Source organism: Schistocerca piceifrons, chromosome 6 (genome assembly GCF_021461385.2).
Source record: "Schistocerca piceifrons isolate TAMUIC-IGC-003096 chromosome 6, iqSchPice1.1, whole genome shotgun sequence".
Taxonomy (NCBI): domain Eukaryota; kingdom Metazoa; phylum Arthropoda; class Insecta; order Orthoptera; family Acrididae; genus Schistocerca; species Schistocerca piceifrons.
The window spans coordinates 514,521,244-514,535,113 of record NC_060143.1 but is presented as its reverse complement, the minus strand read 5'-3'; positions in this window follow the sequence as shown (position 1 = coordinate 514,535,113).

The following is a 13,870-nucleotide window of genomic DNA, read 5'->3' as shown; positions in this document are numbered from 1 at the left end:
AGCGGAGTGGCCTGCACGGAGTCCTGACCTGAAACCTTTAGAACACCATTGGGATGTTTTGGAACGCCTATTTCGTGCCAGGCCTCACCGACAGACCTCGATACCTCTCCTAAGTACAGCCATTCCCCAAGAAACCTTCCAGCACGTGATTGAAAGTATGCCTGCGAGAGCGGAAGCTGTCATCAGAGCTAAGGGTGGGCCAACACCGCATTGAATTCCAGCATTACTGACAGAGGGTGCCACTAACTTCTAAGTCATTTTCAGCCAGGTGTCCGGATAATTTTGATCACATAGAGTTTATCGGAACTATTGCCATTGGCTTCGGTGTGCTGCCGATTTCGATGAGAATAATCCTGTTACTGCATTGTTCACAGGATGTCACTCTTTGCTTCATATTGCAATTCGTGACGAATCTTACTCCCGTTGCAACATTTTATGTCAATGCCGTATATTACCTTGACGAGAACTTTCCACTGCATTTCGCTGACCCCTTCACAATATATTAATTATGCCTTTGCTTTTACTTTTTCAACTTGCTTCTTTACCTAACGCATTCAGAAATACGGCATGCGACGATCCGACTAGTCGAATATTGCCCTTTCGTTGCTTGCTAATTCACTCTCTCTTAGTCGTCATGGTTCCTAATGAGGGAACTAATGGGGAACCAATTACGAAACCTTTGTCAATGGAGAAATCATCATCAAACTTTTTCAATCACTGCCACGTGTTCTGTGGATACATACAATATGTGATACAAAGTGTACTATTGGCTGACGTGCCGAATATTGACGACTTTATGGCTTGTTCGTTGTTACGCTTAAGGCTGTTGGGAGCCATCAAGGGCACTCCAAGATAGGAAGTCAGAGACACAGTGCAAGAGCAGGCAAAAGCGGAAGCGTTTAGGAAACCGGAGCTAAATAGTATTACTAGAGCCCAGCATACTGCAGACGCTCTGGGCAACTGTCCCATAGGAGTAGGTTCACTTCAGAGAACTGACTGCTAACTCCACACACCGCCTAGACACTGTTGTAAGGCGCCACAGTAGAAGATGGCCACGAAAAGGCACGTCTTAGTAGATGCAGCAAGCTTGATACGTACTCCTGAGAACTGAAACGTCAGTGGGTTTACGTAGATTAGAGTGCTTCTACAGCAGCTCCTATTCACTAAAGTACCTCCGACAGAACAAAGTGTTGCTTTCCATGATAGGAGTTCCAGCGACGTTTAGACTTCATCTGGACGCTGTCAGTACCAAACTTGGAGCTTATTAATGTAAAGTCTTGACGCATCCCTTCCTACCGAGCGGGAGAAGGGGGGAGTCTAAATGTGGTTGGTCCGAAGCGCCCTGGAGGTGCACGGCGACTCGGCAGACTGGCCGAAGCTTCATAATTGCCAGTGGATTGGTGGGTCGACTACAGGAAGGGAGAAAAATGAGCCCGGCAGATTCTTAAAAAATCTGTGTTGTTGTATTCAGAGGGAATTCTCAGTCAGATGGTTGGGGCGGCGACTCCGTATCTCTCATGACCAGCCTCGGTAAGCTTCTATATGTTTGTTTTTCTGACTTGGAGTGCTGCTCTCAAGTTTGTACTTCACATGCTGCTAGTGTTCACTATTATTGTTAGCGTTCAATCTCGTGGATTCAATCACTGACATCTGTTGTGCAACCAGTTGCCTCATTTGCTTTTTCTAATGTTTAGAACTATCCTTCAGTGTAGTACTTACACTTATCGCTAATAAATGACCCCAGAATTCCGTGAGTCTCGAGCTGCAAACATTCTGTCCAGCCCCAGAATCCGCGCCTCTCATACGTGCACTGTGTCAGTGTTTGGCGCTGACCCAAGTCATCAATCTGCCTTCACTGGGAGCTTCTCTCCGCGTTTGCTCCTCACCGCTAGGAAATTACAGACTGACTTTAAGCGCCATGTCTTCTCTGCATGCTGTGTTAGGACAGGACAAACGTTGATAAGGGTACGTACACACTTAGCGTTTATGCCAGCTTGAGCTCTTCTAGGGCACTTTCAATGAGATGACTGCATGTCTGTGGAGGAATGACGGCCCATTTTTCCCAGGAGCTGAAACGAGGGTGGACAGTGTTGTTGGACACTGGAGTCGACCTTGCAGCTCATACCAAGTGTTCCATTAGGTTCCGGTAGGGTGTCGCAGCAGGCCAGTCCATTTCACCAATAGTATAGTCCACCACAAACCAATGTCTCACTGATGCTGCTTTATGATAGGATGTATTGTCATGCTAATAACGTCATCCTCTCCAGTCTGCTCCTCCACTGTGCGCAGTACACAGTGCTGTAGTATGTTTTCACAGTCTTCCACATTTACTCTTTTCTTCCACATTCGACCCACTAACAGCACCTCCATGCCGTACCACCACCTCCTACGTACTTCACAGTTGGCACTAGAAATGATGGAAGGCATCGATCTCCCGGTATGCACCAAACCCAAACCCTTCTGTCGGATTGCCATAGTGTATAACCTTATTCATCACTCCAAATCACTTGTTTGCAATCATACACTCTAGCAGTGTGGAACTTACGATTGTTTCCTTCCTCTGACTTGATGTGATTTTTCACAACCAGCCTCTGCAATGTTCAATGGTCCTTGGGCTTCGTGGTGTTTGTCTCCGCTTCCACGTCACAATCTTATCTCCAAAAGTCCACTTGGGGAACTTAAGGAGCGTGAAAATCCCCTGTGAATAAATGACTCAGGTGACATCGAATGACTAATCTACATTCGAGGTAACTCAGTCCTCCTGACCAACTCATTCCACTGTTACTACCTGTCCGCTGACAACACAATACTCCACTCCTACATTTACACTGGCAGGTCCGATACTTTTCACCAGATGGTATACTAAGTACAAAGGTCATGCCACTCACAATTGCTGATTCTACAGCTATTTATGGACAGCTTCACACCCCAAGGGCAAGACAGTGTCCCGAACATGTGTGTAGTCCTCTCTCCTCTTTGACAAGCCGTGTATGGGTATCACTTATTTTACCGGAAGTCTTTGACTTCCATCGCTGATATTTGCTCAGTATTTAAGTTTTAGCTATGGTAGATCCCATGCCCCACAATGCCTTCGCGTAGTAATCAAAGGCGCTAACCCAAGACTATGTTTGTTGGTTGTTTGGTTTAGAAGAGGGGAGGGGGGGGGGACCAAACTGCTAGGTCATCGGTCCCTTGTTCCAAATAAAACAATGCCACAAGGGTGGGAATAAAACAAACAAGACTGACAACACAAAACAGAGAGAAAGGAAAAACCACAAGAACGACGGAAGGGCAACAAACACTTAAATGGACAAATGGGAGAATAAAACCACAGAAACAGAAGGAACAGGTAGAAGAGATCAAAAGGACAAAACAGATAACTATGGCTGGCTGACCATGAGAATAAAAAGTAGAAGACAACCACTCTGCAACACATTAGAACAGCCACCATGAAAGCACTGGGGTGGAGGACACAGAGAGACGAAGGACAAGCGCTAAAACTTTGATCAAATGATAAAACAGACCCTCACGAATAAAACATAAAACTAAACCACCCGACAAGACGTTGTCAGATAAAATTAGCGGAAACGAGTCCGGTGACCGAAGATTTCGTCGCAGGGCAGTCAAAGTGGTGCAGTGCACCAGAATGTGGGCCACTGTCAACCGGTAGCCGCACCGACACTGAGGCGGGTCTTCACGGCGCAGGAGGTGGCTGTGGGTCGCCCAAGCGTGGCCAATACGGAGCCGGCAGAGAACCACAGAGTCCCTGCGAGAGGTTTGCATGAAGAACTGCCACACATTCTTAGTCTCTTTAATGTCACGCTGTTTATCGTGCGCACTTAGACTATGCCATTCCGTCTCCCAAAGTCGAAAAAATGAACGCAGGTCAGTTATTGAACTGCCGATCTCCATAAGCTGTTTCCGTGTAGCGTGTCTAGCCAGCCTGTCAGAAAGTTCGTTGCTTTGGATTCCGACGTGTCCTGGGGTCCACACAAACACCACTGAACGCCCGGATGGTCGCTACCGAAGGAAGACTAGGGTAGCACTGGTCGATACCTTGTAGGCTACTCAAGGAGTCAGTACATAGAAGAAACGACTCCCCAAGGCATGAACGGATGTGCTCAAGAGCACGAGATATAGCCACCAGCTCTGCAGTGAAAACACTGCAGCCATCGGGCAGTGAATGCTGTTCAATATGTCCTCCATGGACATACGCGAAGCCGACGTGGCCATCAGCCATCGAGCCGTCGGTGTAAACCACTGCATGGCCTCGGTACATGTCAAGAATCTAGAGGAAGTGACAGCGGAGAGCAGCAGTGTTAACTGAGTCCTCTGGGCCAAGTGAAAGGTCCAGGCGAAGCCGCGACCTAGGTGTACACCATGGAGGTGTATGTGAATGGACCTCAAGTATAGCAGGTAATGGCAAGGACTCCAGATAGAAGGAATCGGACGCTAACTCTAATTGTAAGCCCTGACCTGGCCGGCGTTGCGGGAGATGAACCGCCGTGGATGGAAAAAAAAGACAGTATTTCGTATGCGCAGGAGAACTACGAATGTTTTTAACATAACTGGCGAGCAGTTGCGCACGCCTGACCAGCAATGGAGGGACTCCAGCCTCCGCCAGGACGCTGGTCACTGTCCTAAAAGCTCCCATCGCTAGTCGAACTCCACAGTGGTGCACACTGGGTAGAGTAAACGCAACGCTGAGGGCGCGGCCGAACCATAAACCCGACTCCCATAGTCAAGGCGAGATTGAACAAGGGCTCTGTAGAGCTGCAGCAGCGTAGAGCGATCTGCACTCCAGTTGGCGTTGCTCAGGCAGCGGAGGGCATTGAGGTGCTGCCAGCACTTCTGCTTAAGCTGACGAAGGTGAGGAAGCCACGTCAATCGGGCGTCGGAAACAAGTCCTAAAAATCGATATGTCTCCACTACAGTGATGGTATCGTCAGTGTGGTAAGGTTCTGGTTTCGGATGAACGGTACGACGCCGACATGACTTTTCAGTCGAAAACTGGAAACCATGGGCTAGAGCCCATGACTGTGTCTTGTGGATTCCCTGTGGCCGCCGCTCAGCAGCACCAGTACTGGTGGAGCAGTACGAAATGCAAAAGTCGTCTGTATACAGAGAGGGTGAGACGGAAGTCCTACAGCGTTAATGGCCACTAGAAAAAGAGATACACTCGACACAGAGTGCTGCGGGACCCCATTTTCCTGGTTATGGGGGGAACTATGGGAGGCACCAACTTGGGCGCGGAAAGTACGAAGCGACAGGAAATTCTGGAAAAAAATCGGGAGCGGGCCTCCGAGACACCACTTTTGCATAATTTGGCAAGGATGTCAACAGATGGTGGGTGTCATACGCTTTCCATTAAACAAAAAAGACGGCAATAGGGTGGTAGTGTCTGAAAAGGGCTGTTCGGATGGCAGACTCGAGGGACACAAGATTATCAGTGATAGAGCGACCTAGGCGGTAACCGCCCTGGCACGGAGCCAGTAAGCCACGTGACTCCAGGACACAACCCAACCGACCATTACGTTCCATCAGCTAACAAAGAACGTTGGTGAGGTTGATGGGCCGATAGCTATCCACAACAAGCGGTCTTTGCCGGGTTTGAGCATTAGTATGGTGGTGCTCTCTCGCAAGTGCGATGAAAAGACACCATCGCAGCAGATAAGGTTAAAGATCACGAGGACATGTCACTTATAGTCAGACGAGAGATGATTAATCATCCGACAGAGCATCCGATCTGGCCCGGGAGCTGTGTCGGGGCAGTGTGCAAAGGCACTGAGGAGCTACCACTATGAAAATGGTGCATTATAGGGTTCACTGTGGCGTGTAGCGAATAAGAGGATTTTCCCTTCCATCCGCCGCTTGAGATTGGGAAAGGCTGATGGGTAATTCTCCGACGCAGAAGGGCGAGCATAGTGCTCAGTAAAGTGCTCGGCAATCGCATTTGCGTCGATAGATAACACGCCATTTATGTTAACACGATTCAAAGGGGCGGTTTTGAAGCAAGACTTCAGAAAAATAAAGAGAAAGTATTTTTTGAAGCAGGATGATAAATCGATAGGTATATATACACTCCTGGAAATGGAAAAAAGAACACATTGACACCGGTGTGTCAGACCCACCATACTTGCTCCGGACACTGCGAGAGGGCTGTACAAGCAATGATCACACGCACGGCATAGCGGACACACCAGGAACCGCGGTGTTGGCCGTCGAATGGCGCTAGCTGCGCAGCATTTGTGCACCGCCGCCGTCAGTGTCTGCCAGTTTGCCGTGGCACACGGAGCTCCATCGCAGTCTTTAACACTGGTAGCATGCCGCGACAGCGTGGACGTGAACCATATGTGCAGTTGACGGACTTTGAGCGAGGGCGTATAGTGGGCATGCGGGAGGCCGGGTGGACGTACCGCCGAATTGCTCAACACGTGGGACGTGAGGTCTCCACAGTACATCGATGTTGTCGCCAGTGGTCGGCGGAAGGTGCACGTACCCGTCGACCTGGGACCGGACCGCAGCGACGCACGGATGCACGCCAAGACCGTAGGATCCTACGCAGTGCCGTAGGGGACCGCACCGCCACTTCCCAGCAAATTAGGGACACTGTTGCTCCTGGGGTATCGGCGAGGACCATTCGCAACCGTCTCCATGAAGCTGGGCAACGGTCCCGCACACCGTTAGGCCGTCTTCCGCTCACGCCCCAACATCGTGCAGCCCGCCTCCAGTGGTGTCGCGACAGGCGTGAATGGTGGGACAAATGGAGACGTGTCGTCTTCAGCGATGACAGTCGCTTCTGCCTTGGTGCCAATGATGGTCGTATGCGTGTTTGGGCCGTGCAGGTGAGCGCCACAATCAGGACTGCATACGACCGAGGCACACAGGGCCAACACCCGGCATCATGGTGTGGGGAGCGATCTCCTACACTGGCCGTACACCACTGGTGATCGTCGAGGGGACACTGAATAGTGCACGGTACATCCAAACCGTCATCGAACCCATCGTTCTACCATTCCTAGACCGGCAAGGGAACTTGCTGTTCCAACAGGACAATGCACGTCCGCATGTATCCCGTGCCACCCAACGTGCTCTAGAAGGTGTAAGTCAACTATCCTGGCCAGCAAGATCTCCCGATCTGTCCCCCCATTGAGCATGTTTGGGACTGGATGAAGCGTCGTCTCACGCGGTCTGCACGTCCAGCACGAACGCTGGTCCAACTGAGGCACCAGGTGGAAATGGCATGGCAAGCCGTTCCACAGGACTACATCCAGCATCTCTACGATCGTCTCCATGGGAGAATAGCAGCCTGCATTGCTGCGAAAGGTGGATATACACTGTACTAGTGCCGACATTGTGCATGCTCTGTTGCCTGTGTCTATGTGCCTGTGGTTCTGTCAGTGTGATCATGTGATGTATCTGACCCCAGGAATGTGTCAATAAAGTTTCCCCTTCCTGAAACAATGAATTCACGGTGTTCTTATTTCAATTTCCAGGAGTGTATTTCCATTCTGATCTTCTTTGGGTTGACAGTATTGCTTCGTACGTTCGCCAGTCGCCAGATGGTACCGTTTTGTTCACGTGAGACACGTTTCTACCTTGTAACAGTGGTTTGCTTTTCGCTCTTGTTAAGACGGCTGCTCCACTCTATGTTTGCATTAGTGAAGAAAAGAGTTTTTTGTTGTCTGAAGGTGGACCGGGTTCTGAGTTCCACAGAAGGCTTACGGCACAGTGTGGAGACAGTGTTTTAGAACGATGGAGTATTTACCATTAGACTGAACAACTCAGAATCCCCTGGACAAGCGGGAAGGACGAGGAAAAATCTGGCACACCCAATCACGTCTACTCGCACCTCTGCTGCCAACGTTAAACAAGTCCGTGACTTCAATCCAAATAAGCGATGAGTGAACGTTGATGAAATGACAAAATAATTCATATTGGTCGTGATTCTGTATATGATATAACAAATGGAAGACTTCAGCTTCCGAAAAGTCTTAGGATGATGGCTCCAACAACAGTTCAATGAAAAGCTCCAATACAATCATGTGAGAATGTGCCAGCAGCTCGTGAACTGTCATGCTAACGAAGGCGAAATGTTTTTCAAAGGAGGCATCACTGAAGCTGAAACATGAGTTCATTACTTCGAAGTGGACAGCATGGAATGTAAACAACTCGAATCTAATTCAAAAAGAAATTCAAGTGTCAGTTCTCTTCAGGAAAAGTGATACTCACGGTTTTTTCGGGACGCACAGGGGCCATCTCTGAACATTCTTTGGAATAGGCGTGAAAAGTTAACAGTCATCTATTCAAAGACACGTTTTGCAATCAACTAAGGCTGCTATTTGAAACCAACACCGAATCCATTGTCAAACGTCATTCTGTTCTTGCATGCCATCGCGTGTCCACATATCGCCGGCCCCACTATTCCAACTTTCCAGAAGACATAATTGAAGTTATTGGAGCAATCTGCGTATAAGTCCTCATCTCGTCCCGTCGGGTTTCCTTAAACTTGGTCCACCTGAAGAAGATCTGAGAGGCCATGGCATGATGCTACACGGTAGGCCAAATGTCCTTAAGAGATGGATAACTATTTATGGCTCTCCATCCTACTGCATGGACGAGGGACTTCAGTTGATGACATATATGAGAAAAAGTACCACCACATCTGTTGGAGACAACACGGTGTCGAGTAGAGACTCTGAGAAAAGCTACCCCACGTGTACTAGTAACAAGGGCTCCAGAATAAATGCGTCAAGGAAATCTAATACTCGTTTGGCTGCGGTGGGGCCTGAGGATGGCGGTAATGCGCCGCTGAAACTAGTCATGTGAGACGATAAAGACATTCTCAAGATACAGCTCTGGTGGTACTTTTTCTCATATGGATGACTAGTTGAAAACTGACGTCACCGTAAATTTTGAGCTATGGTAAAGAATTATACGTATTCTGCAGACAATTTTTGACTATCCTCGCAGGAACAGCGCTCAACAATCTAATGTGGCACGGTGTGATTAAATCCTCAGAAACGTAAGTAGGCACTATAGGGAAAGTCCAGTAAAATACAACACATAGAAAAATTAAGAAGAAACAACGAGACTGGACGGCCACGACAGCAAAGCTCGCATTAAGAACGGCGTAGGATAAATATGCTATCGTTTACGAGACATAACCAAGCACGGTAGGTGTGAGTCCATTATGTGATGAAAAGCCTGACACGCGAAAGCTACCGTGGCATGCCAAATGAAACCAGTCCTGGCTTAAGCTGGGAAAAAACTCATGAAAAATTGTAAATCTTTCACAGAGATAACAGTGGCCCTGGAACCTATGATGCAATGTAAACATTAAGCAGGATGCCTGTACTGTAGTGGTAAACTTCAAGTCTTAACCATTTGTGTGTTACACCAAGCCTATCTATACAGGGTGGTCCATTGACAGTGGCCGGGCCAAATATCTCACGAAATGGGCATCAAACGAAAAAACTACAATGAACGAAACTTGTCTAGCTTGAAGGGGGAAACCGGATGGCGCTATGGTTGGCCCGCTAGAAGGCGCTGCCATAGGTCAAATGGCTATCAGCTGCGTGTTTCTAAATATGAACCCCCATTTTTATTACGTATTCGTGTAGTACCTAAAGAAACATGAATGTTTTAGTTGATCCACTTTTTACGCTTTGTCATAGATGGCGCTGTAATAGTCACAAACGTATAAGTACTTGGTATCACGTAACATTCCGCCAGTGCAGACGGTATTTGCTTCGTGATACAGTAACCGTGTTAAAATGGACCGTTTCCCAATTGCGGAAAAGGTGTATATCGTGTTGATGTATGGATATTGATCAAAATGCCCAACGGGCGTGTGCTACGTATCCTGCTCGGTATCCTGGACGACATCATCCAATTGTCCGGACCGTTCGCCGGATAGTTACGTTATTTAAGGAAACAGGAAGTGAAACGTCAACTACGACCTGCAACAAATGATGGTGCCCAAGTAGGTGTTTTATCTGCTGTCGCGGCTAACCCGCACATCAGTAGCAGACAAATTGCGCGAGAATCGGGAATCGCAAAAACGTCGGTGTTGAGAATGCTACATCAACATCGATTGCACCTGTACCATATATCTATGCGCCAGGAATTGCATGGCGACGACTTTGAACGTAACAGTACAGTTCTGTCACTGTGCACAAGATAAATTATGGGGCGATGACAGATTTTTTGCACGCATTCTATTTAGCGACGAAGCGTAATTCACCAACAGCGGTCACGTAAACCGGCATGATATGCACTATTGGGCAACGGAAAATTCACGATGGCTGCGACAAGTGGAATATCAGCGACCTTGGCGGGTTAATGTATGGTGCGGCATTAAGGGTGGAAGGATAATTGCCTCCATTTTATCGATGGAAATCTAAATGGTGCAATGTATGCTGATTTACTACGTAACGTTCTACAGATGTTACTACAAGATGTTTCACTGCATGACAGAATGGCGATGTACTTCCAAAATGGTGGATTTCCTTCACATAGCTCTCGTGCGGGTTGAAGCGTTATTGAATATCATATTCATGACAGGTGGATTGGTCGTCGAAGCACCATACATACCATGGCACGCACGTTCACCGGATCTGACGTCCACGGATTTCTTTCTGTGAGGAAAGTTGAAGGATATTTTCCATCGTGATCCACCGACAACGCCTGACAACATAAGTCAGCGCATTGTCATTGCATATGCGAACATTACGGAAGGCGAACTACTCGCTGTTGAGAGGAATGTCGTTACATGTATTACCAAATGCATTGAGGTTGACGGACATCATTTTGAGCATTTATTGTATTAATGTGGTATGTACAGGTAATCACGCTGTAATAACATGCGTTCTCAGAAATGATAAGTTCACAAAGGTACATGTATCACATTGGAACAACCGAAATAAAATGTTCAAACGTACCTACGTTCTGTATTTTAATTTGAAAAAAAATACATGTTACCAACTGTCCGTCTAAAATTGTGAGCCATATGTTTGTGTCTATTATAGCGCCATCTTTCACAAAGCGAAAAAAGTGGCCCAACTAAAACATTCATACTTCTTTACGTACTACACGAATATGTAATAAAAATGTGAGCTCCTATTTACAAAAACGCAGTTGATATCAGTTTGACCTATGGCAGCACTATCTAGCGGGTCAACCGTAGAGCCATCTGGTTTCCCCCTTCCAGCTAGACCAGTTTTGTTCTTTGTAGTTTTTTCGTTTGACGCTTATTTCGTGAGATATTTGGCCCGGTCACTATCAATGGACCACTCTGTATATAAGGCAACATCGCGACTGACAGACTAACTCACTGATTCATAATTGCCCAGCCAAAACCACTACGGGTAGAAGCTTTAAATTCGCAGATGGTGTTTATCTTATACTGTAGACATCGATTAAGAAGGAGGCTGTTCGAGATTCCGCTCCAAAGTGTTTGAAATAGGGGATGAAAGGCTTTTGGAAAATATGTCGCTATTAAGATAATTTTGCAACTAGAATTACTGAAATTAGATTTTTGTTTCTGAGTTGGAGATAAAAAAATTACGTGTGGAAATTCAATTACTAGGGAGCATGGGGTGGGAAGTGGGGGGAAGGTAAAATATTGTGCGAAAGTTTTTTGTAAATAAATCATTACTAAATAACTATTAAAGCGGTTTTAAAGCTACATCTTGACTTCTCGGTTAGAGATAAAGAAACACATTTTTCAGTATATTTGGAAATTGAATCCTCTTAGAGAATGACACAGGGAATGAAAATAATTATGAAATTATTTCATTATAAAGCGTTTTCAAAGATGAAATATTTTTGTGGTATATCTGTTAGAAATAAAAAAAAATTGGCGTTTCTGTGTGGTCAAATAAGATACGAAATTTTTTAAGGAAACGTTTCTTAACATTAAAAAAAATTTTATGTGAACTCTATTAAAACTAACATTTCTTATCTAGCTTAAGTAAAAAGAAATATGTGTTAGGGCGCAGAGGTTTGTATGAAACTAGCACCGCAAGAATGCAAAAGGCATGAGAAACGAAAACCTATGACTCAAACAACCAGAATCGCATTTTGGTTGGAACTATATTCGGAAAAGACCACGCCTCTATGGGTTTAATTAGCGTCGAAAATTTATATGGTTCTACACTTTGTGAACAACATAAAAATATTATTTCAAGAATTCAAAAAAATAGAAAAACTCTTTACATACCATAGTCTACTCGAGTGAAACAGCCGCCGCTAAGGTAGTATAAAATAATGGTGGTATGATTTTACTCAGTTCAGCTCAAGGGCAAGACAACGACAATATGTAAGCGGTTCCCGCACCGACGGGAACCATTTCGCAGTATTTTGGCCTCTGAGGATTGTAGCGTTAGTCTGTGTTTTGTTTTGTACGTTTTTGGACTTTACATATTGCAGGCTTCTTCACCTTTGAAGGTATTTTCACAGAAACAAAGCTCATTTCTGAGAAAAAGCGAATAAATTTCAATTACATTATTACTCTGCAATTATCCGCTGTTCCCTTTTAACAAAACATGCAGAAGTGGTCCCTGAACAACCTCTAAAATTTGTGAGTGCAGTTCCATTTCACTGTGTATATAGTATAGGGTCCGCGCGTGGCACTAGACGTAAGTTCAGACCTTAATGTCACAAATCCTTCATTCAGAGTTTAAATCTTCCAGAAGACTTTACAGTAGCTCGTTGCTATGTGTATTACGTTCTCCATTCTTTTCTTTCTCCCTTGGTTGATAATGATCCACTTAAAAATCGGCAGCGATTTTTATTACCTCTGGGAGAAATTTAAGTAAGCTAACTACAGGAGGTTCAATTAGGTAAGTTGAAGGAATGTCTCGTCTTCATCTGAAAATCGTAAGAGAACTGCGATCGCGTCAAAATTATATTTGCTACATATTAATGGAAGTTTTAGGCAGAGCTGGTAGCAAGAGATACTGAACACACTGATTGATAGATAGCTTTTGTTCGTTTACGATCGTGGTATTACCTTGTTACGACACAACTGATCGTAATACTAGAAGTCCCCCCGATAGCTGAGTGATCAGCGTGACAGATTGCCGTCCTACGGGCCCGGGTTCGATTCCCGGCTGGGTCGGGAATTTTCTGCGCTTAGGGACTGGGTATTGTATTGCCTTCATCATCATTTCATCCGCCTCCGGTGCTCAGGTTGCCCAATGTGGCGTCCAATGTAATAAGACCTGCACCAAGGCGGCCGGACCTGCCCCGTAAGGGGCCTCCCGGCCAATGACGCCAAACGCTCATTTCTATTTCCATAATACGAGAACAAAAAGTCGTTAGATAATGTAGGTTATCAAGAGAATTTACAAGAATTTCAAACAGGGTATTTTTCCCGAAACTGCAGCAGTAGAATATTAAAAATTAACTAGCCTCATCTAATGTGCGTACTTGTCAATTTTCTCGTCTGTATAAACAAGTCGCACGTGAAACTTAACTTAATAGAGAGTGCAAACTAGAATTCGTTAATTCATTTAAAACGTAACTGGGTCTCTGTACAATATTCATTTCGCTTAATACGGTTTACGATGGAGTTATTTCCGTGCATTACTCACCTCAGTGTTTCACTACATTAGTTAAACAACGGTTTATCTCACTTGTGAAGCATCGTGTGAGGACATTAGCACCAAGTGTTGATTCTTCTGCAGAAGGGTCGATTCAGCACTTGGTAAATAATTTTATCACAAGAAATTACTTCGTAGTTAAATGCAGTGTCAAACATTTTTTTTAAATGAAGAGAAAATATTAACAGAAAGGACAAAGTGTTGACAATAAATACGGATAATTATCTGCCATACTCTTATGAAAGAAAAGTTGTGTGGCACTA